Here is a 14,173-nt window from a genome sequence, read left to right as displayed (position 1 = left end):
AATTGTGATTTTTCACAAAATACATGCGTTGTTATGGTTGCTATGCACTTGGCTTCCAGTGTGCCACTGAAGGTTTTGCAGTCTTCTCTTCATGTCCGAACAACTTCTTGCTACTTGCTCAATTTTCACTCAACTTCCACAAATTATATATCAAAACGTAGGTATTTTTGCTGGCTTTCAGAAAATGTCACTATCATTGTTGTGGGATTTATAGAATTTTGGCAAATCTCCTCAGACCAACACAAAGTCGCAAAACTCTCCATAGAAAGTCAATGGAGAGCTTGTTCAAAATCACCGCTTGATTTCTGTAATGAGAGGCATATTCGAATCGTCATATCTCCTTAACGAAGCAAAGTTAAGACATGAGGCTTGTCCCAGTATATCTTCAGACACTCCTGACGCTCACAATTCAAGAATTATTTTCTCACCTATTACCGTTCTGAAATGAGTTAGACTTGTTTGAGGGTAGGAAATTCGTCCTTCGCTCAGATTTCTTCAGATTTCAAACTCTGGAAATGAACCACTTTTTTCTCTCGTTATATCTTTTTAATGGATTTCCACAGAGACCTGAAAATTTCCATGACTGTTCACCAAAGCCTGCTGTCTCTTACGGTGAAAGAATGATATTGATACTCCAAATAGATTTAGAGTTAGAAAGCGTTGTTTGAGGGCAAGTCAAGGCAGTTTTTGCTTTGCTCTACTCAGTTATTGTGCATTAGAAGTCAAATATCTTTAATAATTCATATTTTAATGATAAATTGTCAACACTGGAAGATTCCCCCATCTCTTCTGAACAAAACGGTGTAAGAATGACCGTTCTAGCCCCTACGGTTAGGAAATTATGGTCATTTGTTTGAGGGGAGTTGTCACTATGAGAAATAGACTGCAAAAATCCTGTGTCTCTCTGTGCTGCGTGCACCTGTTTTGGCGGGAAAAAGTGCACAGGCTCTCTGATTGGTGGATTCAAATTCAGCAGCTCCCAGGCTTTGACCTAGAAACTTACTTCTCTCTCCCTGTGTGTGTGTGTGTGTGTGTGTGTGTGTGTGTGTGTGTGTGTGTCAGAGAGCGAGCGAGAGAGAGAGAAAGCCTTTTTATGGGATGATCTCATTGTAAGATTTAAATTCAATATATTTAGACTGGTTGACTGAATTGGATCTTGTGTGTGTGTGTGGGTGTGTGCGTGAGAGAGAGAGACCCTCTTTAGGGCAGCATCTCATTGTTGGAAAAACATATAATATATTTAGACCGGTTGACTGGCATAGACCCTCCGTGTGTCTCTCTCTCTGTGCATTTGTGTATACATATTTGATTTTGTGTGTATCTGTTGGCTGTTCCTTCTTGTTTTTTAATTTATTTTTATTTCTTTATTTTTTTTCACAGGTGAACAACAATTAGTTTTGAGGGAACTTAACCATGTTCTGTTTTTTTTTTCATCTTGCCATTTTACTTTTCCAATATTTCTACTTCAGTTATTGCTATTCTGCTCAATCATAGTATTTGTTCTAAATCATTGTTATTATGCTATATTGTAGTATTTAAGCTAAATCAAAGTATTTCTACTATATTATATTTTTCTTTCTAAATATAGCATTTCTGCTATATAATTGTATTTCTGCTATGTTATACTATTTGTGCTAAACCAGAGTATTTGTGCTAAAACATAGTATTAATTTAAAATTACAATATTCGTAGTTCATCACAGTGTCTCTGGTAAATCACAGTATTTCTGCTATGTTGTACTATTTTTCTAAATCATAGTGTTTCTGTAATGTTTAAGTATTTTTGGCTAAATATATTCTTTCTGTTATCTTATACTATTTCTCCTAAATTCTTGTATTTTTGAGAAGTTATCATGTTTTTGGTAAGTTACAATATTTCTGCTAAGTTCTGCTATGCTATTGCATTTCTGCCAAGTATTATGTTTCCTCTAAGATATTGCAGTTCTGCTTAGTTATTACATTTTGGCAAAGTTCCTTTGCTTCTGCAAAGTTTTTACAACTTCTGCAACTTTTCAGCCTTTTCAGCTAGTTTTTGCAGACAGCTTCAGCTTTAAAGCATCCACACTGCATTTTCGCAGGAAATGCAAATTTTTCTAGTTCTGATTTGTTTTTCGTGTAGTGTAGCCTATATATTCTCCTTCCAGCCTCTCTCTCTATTATTAAAAGACGATGTTGCTGCACGTTGCCTCGACAGAGATCTTAGTTATATGAAAATGTAAGAATGCTAACACACACATACTCACGCTCTGCTTGGAAGAGCTGTAATAGGATTAGAGAGAACTGGAAGTGCAAGTGGAACAGAGACAGAGAAACGGGGAGGTGACAGAGTGGGTCATCCACAGTGGAGCATATAGTGAGACATGTTATGTTTAGGCTCCAGTCTGGGTACACGCACACACAATACAACCTCAGTTCCAGCAAAGTTGGGTTTCTGGTTAATGTAAACAAAAACAGAATCCAATGATTTGCAAATCTCATAAATCTTTATTTTATTTTATCAAATCTTCACTGAGAAAATATATAATTGCAAACAGGATGTTTGGAATTTGGCAGCAACACATGCCAAAAAAGTTGGGATGGGGCAGCAAAATGTTATTTTGTATTAGTAGAGCTTCTCCAAAAGTGTGGAACAATTTCAGCGGAATGCAAATAGTGTGAATATCTCATCCTCCAAAGTCATACGTTCAGAAGATTCAGAGAATCTGGAGAAATCTCTGTGCATGAGGGGCAAGGCTGAAAATCAACATTAGATCCCAAATGGTCTTCAAGTCCTCAGGCAGTATTGCATTAAACACAGATATGATTCTGTGATTAAATCAGTACACGGGCTCAGGAACAGACAGAAATCACTGTCTGTGAACACAGAAGCCATTTGTGGGTCCAGAAACAGTGCCATCATCTCTGGACCAAAGCCGGACCTCCGGACCAAAATGGATCGAAACATGGACACTACGTCCTCTAGACTAAAGAGGAGAAGGACCATCCAGCTTGCCATCAGCACTCACTTCAAGAACACCTGTATCTTTGGTGGTGTGGGGGTGCGTTAGTGCCTCTGGAGTTGGCAGTTTTAGAGCAGCATATACTCCCACCCAGATAGATGTGTTTCAGAAAGCACCTTGCTGAGCTGGCCTGTCTGCAGTGCAGACCTTTAACCACCTGAGAACATTTGGAGCATCATAAAGTGAAAAATATGACAAAGACACAGGACTGCTGAGCAGCTACAATCCTCTATCAGACACGAATGGGACAACATTCCTCTGTCCCAAAAGTCCAGCAGCTGCTCTCCTCGGTTCCCACAAGTTTGTGGAGTGATGTTAAAGAAGAGGAGATGCTACAGAGTGGGAAGCATGACCCTGCCCCAACTTTCTGAGATGTGCTGCTGCCATTAAATACAAATATTACATATTTTTCTTGAAATTATTTGTTTTCTCAGTTTAAACGTTTGATATGTTTCCTATGTTGAATAGATTGAAAGAATTTGAAAGATTTGTAAATCATTGCATTCAGTTTTATTCAGATTTACAGCAAACAGCATTCAAACCTTTTTGGAATTGGAGTTGGCTTACCTCTGTTTTCTCTCCTTTCTGTTGTGTGTCCTGGTCCACTTTTCCCCATCAGCTCACATCACTGTGTGCTTTGCTAATTTGAGCCTCTTTTCCTTTTCCTCCCACACACTCAGCAGGCACTGAGGTGGACAGGCTGCCACAGAGCAGGAGCCCACAGCATTCTTCTTCACATGTGACAGACCCCGATCCTCTTTCTAATTCTATGTTCTCAACATACAGTTAAATCTTCAGGAGCGTTTCCACCAGATGACCTCTGTGTGGGCTCTAAGGCCCCCCTACTGTAAAAGAGGGAGCTGCTAAATATAAGGCGGGGGGTGGAGGGTGGGCAAGCAGCTGAAATTAAACTCAAAACACAACTTGGATTTGAGAATTTTAACAGATTTGTTGCTAGTTTGCTAACTAATTTTACAGTGCTCTGTTTTCCTTTTGGTCAGCTTCAGTAACATAGATGAGGAAAAAAATCTTTGGAGAAAGCAGACTCTGTGGCGTGTTGTGGAGAATTTAAAGTCCAAGAGCTGATGAATTAATCATGATATAAATTGTTAAGATGTTCACATCATTCACAGCATCATTACTGCTGCTGTTGTGTTATAAGTCTTTAAAAAAACAATAAGAAAATGGGGTTGGTGTGGGCTTAATATTGTTATAAGTTTTATTCACTTTATATTGTAAGGCAAAAACTCCATAATAAAGAGAAAACCCCAACCATCAGATGACCCCCTATGAGCAAGCACTTGACGACTGTGGGAAGGAAAAACTCCCTTTTAACAGGAAGAAACCTCCAGCAAAACCAAGGGAGAGACAATTATCTGCCGTGAGCAGTTAGGGGTAAGGGGAGGGAGACGGGACAAAGCTGTTGAAGAGAGCCAGATATTAATAATAACCAATGATTAAATGCAGAGCGGTGTATAAACACAAAGGAACAGCATCATGGGAAGCCCCCAGCAGGCTTAGACCTGTTGAAGTTCATGGTCAGCTAATGCAGCCCTAACTATAAGCTTATTTCTCTGTGTGTATATCTATCGCTTTCAAGCAGCCTTAGTATCTTTGGGTGGATAGTATGCGTATCGAAAGTTCAGCGGTTTAATCCCCTGTTCCTCCAGCCTGTGTATCAACGTGTCTTTGAGTAAGAACCTAAACCCCAAACTGCCCCTCATGCATTGCATGCAGTGCCGCATGGTTATATTTTAATATGCTGCACAACAACCTGCCAGAAAACCCTGCTACTGCAGTCCACTGCAGAATTAACAATGTTTTTGACAAACGTTTTTGAGTGTTGCTGACTTTAACGGTGTAGGTGTTCTGTTGTTTTTTCTCCTTCTGAATGTACAGAAGCACTACTGCTGTGTAGTTTTAGTATAGCTAGCAGGTTATTTGGTGGGACTCCAGCTCCCACTGAGTGACCATCTGGACCTCTGAGCTGGTGCATGTACGCCACATACCACTCACACACTCACCACTGTGAGTCACTGATGTAGAACCAATCAGCACAGGCCCAGATGATGTCAGCTAGTAAATGAGGTAGGCTGGGACCAGGAAGAACTAAACTAAGATGACAGCTGGAAGTCAATACTTACAGTAAGTGTAAACTGTAACGTTTTTACACAAACACAATACCTGTGTGTCACCTCCTTTAGCCATGTTTAATTTGTTTTAATTAGGGCTGCCACAAACGATTGTTTGATAGTCGACTAGTCACCGATTATTTTTGCGATTAGTTGACTAATCAGATCATCATCCATTGGACATAAAACGTACAGCTTATTGCACCAGCAGCATCTGCTCTCATATAACTATCACTAGCTTACAGCTTGAAGTGTTTAAGGTATGTGCTAACTAAAAATAAAGACATGATGGTTTATTAAATTTTAATGAAATTTGCAGATTGTTTGAGTGAAGTTTAATAAACTCAGCCATCTGCTCCTTGCTATCTAAAATATAACAGGACACCGGAGTATATTCTCGAGCATCTCACACTCTAATGAGCCTTGCCCCCGGCTAGCTATCAAGCTGGTGGGTAACAGACATCTCCGAAAACGTCGAAGCGCTTTCGCAAATATGCAATGTCTTGATAAACCGAGCAGATATTTGAAGTTTACACACCCACATTCTCACCTGAAAATATGTTAAAAGTTTATTTTGTGACCAAGAAAGATTAATAAGAGTAATTTTAAAACTTAGTAGCGGCCGCCATTGCCGGAAAGTGGAGTTTGGCTGGGCCGCGCTACAAATTCTGGGATATGGTGGGCCACAAAGGACACACCCGACCCATCCTTCAAATTCGGGGAAAAGGAGGACGCATTTGTCAACTGCATTCGGAGGAGTCTACGAATTTGGACAGCCTTCGGCGCGTCGCTGTGACGTAATCGGTCTACAAATCCGTCCTCAGGAGGATGCAGCCCATGAATTTGGACACGACCGTAGTTTGGCACGATACCGGACACAGCTTCTTCTTCTTCGGGGTTTAACGGCAGCTGGCATCCTTGTACATGCAGTGCTGCCATCTTCTGTTTCAGTCTGTTATTACACTCTTAAATCCTACTACTTATTCCTGCGTCTTTTGTGATCTTACAAAGCTTCAAATGTCGTGTCGACTATTAAATTAGTCGTCGACGATTTTGATAGTTGACGTAATCGTGGCAGCCCTAGTTGTAATTAACAATACAAATATGAAGTCATACTGTAAGGACTGTTTGGCCTAGTATGACCTCATTGTGAGCTGTGGGTAGATTATCACAGCCATTAGTATGACGCACTGCACGAACTCCTTTCACGTACTTGCATGGAGGCAGTGATGCGTTCCAGTCGAAGCTGAGTCGGGCTGAGGAAAAGCTGCAATACTCCTTTGCAGCTTTGCAGTTTTTCTTCACACTGAAGAGCCTCACAGAGATGTGATGATGTGAAGAAGCGACATTTTTTTCAGTGTGTTGTCAGTCAGGCATCAGTGTTGACCTGAACTGATATCCAACATTCAGCCAGTGGCTTCTCTACAAGTCTCTGCTTCACAGCTATGTCTCCACTTTGAATTAATTTTAATATTCCTGTCAACTTTGTCACTGCAAAACTCTGCATGTGTCTACCAGGTTGTGCTTTTCCACTGAGAGGAGCCTGAGAGTGTCCATATGGACTGGAGAGACAGATGTGTCTTAATCCAGGAGAAAACATTTAAAATTGCTGATACAAAATGGCCAGCAGAGACAGACTCAAATGGAAAAGCATGATGAATCTGGTCTCACTCAGACTGTGGATGGTGGGCACCTACTGTGCATATTTTGTGGGTATTTGTTGCAGTGTGGAGCTTTAACGCCATCTGCAGAGCAGAAGGATCATCTCTACTGCGCTGTCTGTGTCCACACAGAAAGCCTTGAACTACAGCTTCAGGTCACCCATAGTTTGGCCTCAGAGTTCAACATACAGTCACAGTAAAATGCAAGAAAACAGAAATGTAAAAATACATGTCGGCTTGTGTTTTTAGGTATAGACGGTGAGTAAAACGGTTTCCCTGGGTTTTTTTCCCGTGTTGTAGTTGTGTGTCTTATTCTGAAAGAAATATTTACGCACTACCATAGCAACCAGAGAGCATTAATAGACCCTGTGCACGAGAAAATGCTAACTTCCTGTTTTAAGACCGGATGTAGGGCTGTACATTTCCGGTAGCTTTATTTTGCAGTCAATTGCTACTGCAAAGGTGGACTCAAAAATCATGTCCAAAATACGAAAACGGAAAGATTACGTTAAGTTAAAAAGAGCAGAGGGTGGGAACACTCACCATTGCTGTCATAAAAAAAAATCAAATGATCAATTTTGATGTTTGAAGAGCGTAGATTGATTGTTTGTTTACATCAGTGATGGTAAATTCGATTATTTTTACTGAACCGAGTTTGGATGAGTCACTCACCAAAGTGAATCGGATTTTTGGAGTCATTTGAGTCACTGAGTCAGTTGACCAGAGAATGCAAAAAGTTTACATTTTCACTCAAACTTAATTTGTTTCTCTTTTCATGTAAATCCTACTGCTAAGATGAGTGATTGAAAAAGAAAAACAACTATTTTTATAGAGCAAAAAAAGATTTCTAAAGGTAACATTTATTTTATTTCTTTTTATTTTATTTTATTTGTATTTTCCTCAAATGTGTCAAATATATATTTTCTCATCTAAATGTGCACTGAGCTGTGTGCCAGGGGGCGGTAATGCGCCTTAACATTCTTAACATTAGTTGCCAACCAAGAAGAAGAAGCTGTGAGCCAGGAGGGAGGGGGTGAGTAACTCAAATGTGCTGTTAGCATGTTAGCAGAGCGATGCTACTGTGAACCAAGGAGCTATTGTCTTGATGTGAGCTTCTACTCAGGGTTTTTTCTTCATGTTCAGACCAGAAATGTTTTTGTTAAGAAACTGGCTGTTGTTTCTTTTCCACACAATTTTAATTATAAGCTAGATACGTTTCTACTAATGAAATTAGTTTGCTAACAGCAACAGCGATGAGTCGGTGAGTCATTTGGGCTTGTGAATCATGATTCACGAGTCAGTAAAGTGATTCTCGAGTAGGGCTGCCACGATTAGTCGACTAGTCACGATTACGTCGACTATTAAAATCGTCGACGACTGACTTAATAGTCGACGCGTCGTTTGAAGCTTTGTAAGATCCCAAAAGACGCAGGAATAAGTAGTAGGATTTAAGAGTTTAATAACGGACTGAAGCAGAAGATGGCAGCACTGCATGTACAAGGTTGCCAGCTGCCGTTAAACCCCGAAGAAGAAGAAGCTGTCCCAGAATTCATAGCGCAGCCCAGCTCAGTTTCCAACAATGGCGGCAGCTAGTTAGTTTTAATATTACTCTTATTATTCTTTCTGGGTCACAAAATAAACGTTTAACATATTTTCAGGTGAGAATGTAGCTGTGTAAACCTCAAATATCTGCTCAGTTTATCAAGACACCACAGATTTTGAAAAGCGCTCCGACGTCTGTTACCCACTAGCTCGATAGCGAGCCGGGGGCAAAGCTCACTACAGCCGTGAGAACCCCGGACTCCCGGCAAATCGTTTTCAAACCCACCGCCGTCTTTCGCTACTCAGGTTAAACATATATAAGTCACTTAGATAACTTAAATGTTATTGTTTGGCCTTTTTTTAGTATTTTATTTGTTCCTGAGTAAATCTGTTTGGCTGAGATTAAAGTTATAGTTTTTACACAGCTGAATAAACGTCAAGCAGACAACTGATTATCAGAAGTGTGAGATGCTCGAGAATATACTCCGGTGTCCTGTTATAGTTTAGATAGCAAGGAGCAGACGGCTGAGTTTATTAAACTTCACTGAAACAATCTGCAAATTTCATTAAAATTTAATAAACTATCATCTTGTCTTTATTTTTAGTTAGCACATACCTTAAACGCTTAAAGCTGTAAGCTAATGATAGTTACATAAGAGCAGATGCTGCTGGTGCAATAAGCTGTACGTTTTACGTCCAACGGATGATGATCTGATTAGTCGAGTAATCGCAAAAATAATCGGTGACTAGTCGACTATCAAAATAATCGTTTGTGGCAGCCCTATTCTTGAGTATTGAACGATTCGTTCATTATTCGCGCATCACTAGTTTACATCACTCAACATAAGCAGAACTGCATTACTGCATGCAGAAGACACATCGTCCAAACTCAGAAGCACATCTCTGTATAGTGACAGTTCTTATGATTTAAACAGCCAAATGTTTCTCCGTTATGTCAATATTAGTACACACCTACACAGCATGTAAACAAACCGTGAAAAAAGGCCACAGGATATAAAAAAATACATGAATGATTGCTGGTAAGGGTCTCTATATGTTAGTATTTACGAAGGGTATGCTATGACTTATCTTCACAATTACAGTGGTCCCTCGCTATAACGCGGTTCACCTTTTGCAGCTTCGCTGTTTCGCGGATTCTTTTAGTGCAATTTTGCTTTTTTTTTAATTTTAAATTTTATTTTATTAAAGCGCATTGTGTTCTGCGTCCCGATCGGCTGTAGATCATTGTCGATCTCCTGCGTGCCGTGCTCTCCTGTACAGTACAGAATCGCTACATCGATCACTAGCGGTGTGACTCTGAAGTGCTGTACTGTATGTTTGTAAGTTTTCTCCCCAACAAACACAACAATGTCTACGAAACGTTTTGCACCGTCAGAGGCTCCTGCGGTAGCACCCAAAAGGTAGAGGAAGATGCTAACCATCACACAAAAAGTTGGACTTCTGGACATTCTAAAGGAAGGTAGAAGTTACCGTATTTTTTTTTTTTTTTTACCACACTGGATTATAAGGTGCATTAAGCTTAAATTAAGCAATTAAGCTTAAAGTTAAATTCATTAGTTCTAAAATCTGTCGTTATAATTTATAGAAAAACAAATATACTGTATGTTTATTTCTCAAATAAATGTTTGGGACTGAAAACTGGTTTTGATCTTTGGTTTCATTCTATAATGGACTTTTTTGAAGGTTTGAACTTTGAGAGAGTTTAAACAAGAGAGAAGAGTGTGAAACTGTTCATGCCTGTCTGAGAAAAGAGCGAGAGAAAAATATCGACAACTCGATGAACATCATCTACAGATATATTCGGTAAATCCCCAAGACATCTTGAGAAATGTAAATTGCCACTTGATTTGTCCATTTGGTTGACTTTTTTTGGAAAACCTGACCTTAAACAAGACGCAAATATCACATCGGAAACGAAGCGCCCTACAGGAGTTTCCCCACCAGAAATATGCTAAGGTGCACATAGGCTGTATCCCAATTCGGGGGGGGGCGTCCAAGTTCATGGGCTGCATCCTCCTGAGGCTGCATTTGTAGGCCAATTACGTCACAGTGCTGCGACAAAGGCTGTCCAAATTCGTAGGCTGTGTCCCAATCCAGCAACCGCACGCTTCGGAGTACGCGCAGTTCGTGTACTAGGTACGGTGCGTACTAGGAAGTACGAGAAGTGCAGAAGTGAGAGGCTTGTGAAATGGGACGGTCTAGCCTTCGTCGCGCTGCTCAGGTTGCCTAGCAACCATGGATCTAACCACGAGAAACGTTTCATACAGCTTTGTGTGACAGAAATGGAGGAAAAAAAATTTTTTTGTTCATTTTTTTATGACATCACTTTGATTAGTTGAGTATCTGAGGCTGAGACCACAGGACTGTAAAACATGATTGTTGGGCTTCATTTCTGTGCTGAACAGTCATTTAAGATTAGCTAGTAAATAACAATTAGCTAATGTTGTTCATGAGACTAAAGTCATCTCACTTTGGAAATGTAAATATAATATGGCCAATATCAAAGTTATTATCATATTAATCATTATTAGTTATTACAGCAGTGAACTTGAACTCTGTCAAAAACTGAGCTTCAGTAAAGATTCAAGTTGCAGTTATTTATATTTCCTATCACCTTAAATCTTCACTCAAAGACAAGTATCTGTGACAGTGTATATATAGATGTATTATATATAATATTCTTCGTTTAATATGTTGGCATTATTACATTTGGCTCAATGCTTACATACATGTGTAAAAAGCAAATGTACGAGCTGTGATAACTGTGTCTGATAGAATGAAGAGTGGACTGATATATGAAATATTCCTTTATTGGGGGAGAAAATCAGACCATGTCATAACTGCTTTAAGTCATACAGAATAGATATCAGAGCCTTAAACAGGCTGACTTCTGCTGAATGGGTCAAACTGGGCAGAAAGTCTACAAACACATAACATCCTTATAGAATATGATGTAACACTATAGATCAACTTAGCTCAGAATATATAAAGCATATAAACAATTACAGCAATATGATGCAACAAACACAGCAGCTACTGATCCAAAATACTCAAAGCTTCATAGAACTGAAACAAACATTTATTTTTAGCTCCATTCTGCTGCTGATACATACTTTAGGTTTCTGAACATTAAACTTGTTGCTGCCTTTCATAGTGTGTAACTTGAAGGCCCTGAGTACTTTCTCCCACACTGAAAACACTGGGATGATAAAATTATTTGAACATTACCTAATAAGACTGATTCAGGACAGAGAATTAGTTATTTTAAACTTTTCTAGCAGTCCTTCACAAACAGGGAACAGTCTGTCTATTACAGGGGTCGGCAACCTTTCTGGTGATTAGTGCATCTAAAATTTCCTCAGAAGTCAATGTGCCATATGACTGCATTAGCAATAAATTTAATAATGCTCTACAATAACAGTTACAAACTATATAGAAAAACTTTATAGAATTATATTTGTTCACAGATGTTGGCAGCTATCAGCGAATAGTTATCAGCTATTTCGAAACAACAAAAGACTTTTTATCCATAATAGCAAATGAACTGTACAACAGAAAATGCAAATGCTATTTATGGTCTCCTCACAACAATGATAAGAAAAATAAACTGGGCCAATATGGCATGTTTGTTAATACAGAGACACACATGTTAATGTGATCTCTGGTCTCCCACTCAGAGACACAGGTCTCCCTGTGTCCAGCATTCAGAGGCTACCTGAGGACTCATGTGAGAGAAAATCTCCTCACACAGATATGTAGAGCCAAATACTGTCAATAAGGCCTCTGCAATGTTCTGAAGACAGTTAGACTTGTCAGGTAGTGATGTCCAGCAGGAGAAAATGCAGCTCCATGAACACGCACAGCTGTGGATTCCAGCTGCTTCGATGTTGCATTAACTGGCATTATATTTTTCTATATTTTCTCTGAATACGAGACGATTCCATTTTTTACAGGACGGTTGGAAACTCTACTAACTAACCTTATGAATAAAATAAAGTTCACTATCAGTAACATCATAGCACCACCCAGCTGTATAGAAACTCCGTCATGCTAGCTAGTACGCAGTACGAGTTATTGTAACTGACTGTAAAAAGTCAGCACAACGAAAATAAACTCCACCTAAACTTGGTTTATATCTGATCCAGATGGACTGCAGGTCATAACTTCTTACCTGAAGTTCAGTTCACCTGACACTCGGACCGGCGGCCGCCTCGGGTCTCTGCTCCTCCTGCCTCCCCTTTCTCTCATCCACCTGCTGGCCTCTGTGGAAGCTCCGCCATAGCCACCACCAAATAACTGAGTTATTTTTACACATCTGCCAGCATCTGGCCAATCCACCACCTTTCATTGTTTATGCCGTTACAAAAAGTCATCGGCCTATAAAAACCGTCAGCTCGTTCAAACACACGTTAAAGTCTGTTTGGCTCGACACCACCGAACAGAGGCAGCAATATAACATAGCTGACATTAACAGTGCAGTGAATCCTGCTTGTGCCGTGATATTCAGGACTGCAAACCGAGCAGCATCACTGACTTTCAGCTTGTTGTGTTTGTGGATATATGACTGACTTTAATTATCCACAAAATCATCACATTCTCTGTAAGATTAAGCTCAGCTATTGAACGGCGTATATTTTAAAGTAAAGGCTTTAAAACCAAGTCAGTACAAACATCACTAATGTCACATAACTTTGCGGACATGTGGCCAACAGTAATGTTTTAATGTTCTTCTTTATTAAACATTCGCACATAAATAAGTGACATAATATTCAGAACTTACTTTTAAAAGTTTACTCTTTGGCCGCCCCGTTTCCGCCGTTTTTTTCGGCAAAATTAACCACACCCACCACTGCGCTATGAAGTCTGGGATATGTCGGGCCACGAAGGATAGACCGACCCATCCTTAAAGTTCAGGGAAATGAAGGACGCGTTTGAGGCTGCATTTCAAGCAGCCTTTGAATTGGGACAGCCTTCGTCGCGTCGCTGTGACATAATTGGCCTTAAAATGCAGCCTTTAAGGCTGCAGACCCTGAATTGGGATACAGCCATAGACTATAGGCAGAGAGGAGGATGTTACTCTCAGTGTTGTTGCCGCATTTCAGGAGTACGGTGCTAATAAAGTTACACAGTTGCACAGTGAATTCGCGTTAATTACTTCATTTACAAAATACCACAGTTTTTGTCTTGGACGTATCATTTTACTTTGTTGTATTTATCTGCGACACCTTAAAGGCCGGTCCGTGAAAATATTGTCTGACATTAAACCGGTCCGTGGCCCAAAAAATGGTTAGGGACCGCTGAACTACAGTGTGTGAGAGCTGAGGAGAGAGGTTGATAGCAAATGTCTGAAATATTTGAAGAAAGAAAACCACATCAAAAGGGCCTTAAATTCTCATATTTCATCCTGATTAGAAGCAAAGATAAATAAGCTTTTGTTAATTTATTCAACTACTGAAAGTCATTCCAGCAGCATGCATTATGCGTACAGTTCAGTTATCATCACTTCAATCAGCTGAAGCATCAGTAGCACTGAAAGGTCAAGGAGAAAAGGCCGTACCTGCATCTGGTTCAAATGGAGGTCAGCCAGCTTGGCAGCTTGTTCTAGCTGTTGTGGTCAAACTCCTTCCAGATCACAGTTTTCTGTTTCTGGGACATTTGGCTGACCTGGCTGCGATGGATGGATATGTGTAACATATCAGTAGTCCAAATCCTGGGACAAACAACAGGACTGGTTCCATTAAGCACTGGCCTCCCACTCTTACTGTCTGTTTTTATAATGTTTTATAATAATGACACCGCTATAATAGTAATAATAATAA

At 39.8% G+C, this 14,173-nt stretch overlaps 1 protein-coding gene across 2 annotated transcripts in view; it reads left to right on the top strand.

Annotated features, from left to right (window-relative positions):
- Window positions 1–14,173, top strand: part of fam110b (family with sequence similarity 110 member B) — a 67,002-nt gene that overhangs the window by 23,088 nt on the left and 29,741 nt on the right. The gene's annotated exons all lie outside the window — the stretch shown is intronic.

Source organism: Perissodus microlepis, chromosome 18 (assembly GCF_051167445.1).
Source record: "Perissodus microlepis isolate ML-2025 ecotype Zambia chromosome 18, ASM5116744v1, whole genome shotgun sequence".
Classification (NCBI taxonomy): domain Eukaryota; kingdom Metazoa; phylum Chordata; class Actinopteri; order Cichliformes; family Cichlidae; genus Perissodus; species Perissodus microlepis.
The sequence above is the reverse complement of the archived record's forward strand: the minus strand, read 5'-3'. Positions and strand labels throughout refer to the sequence as shown.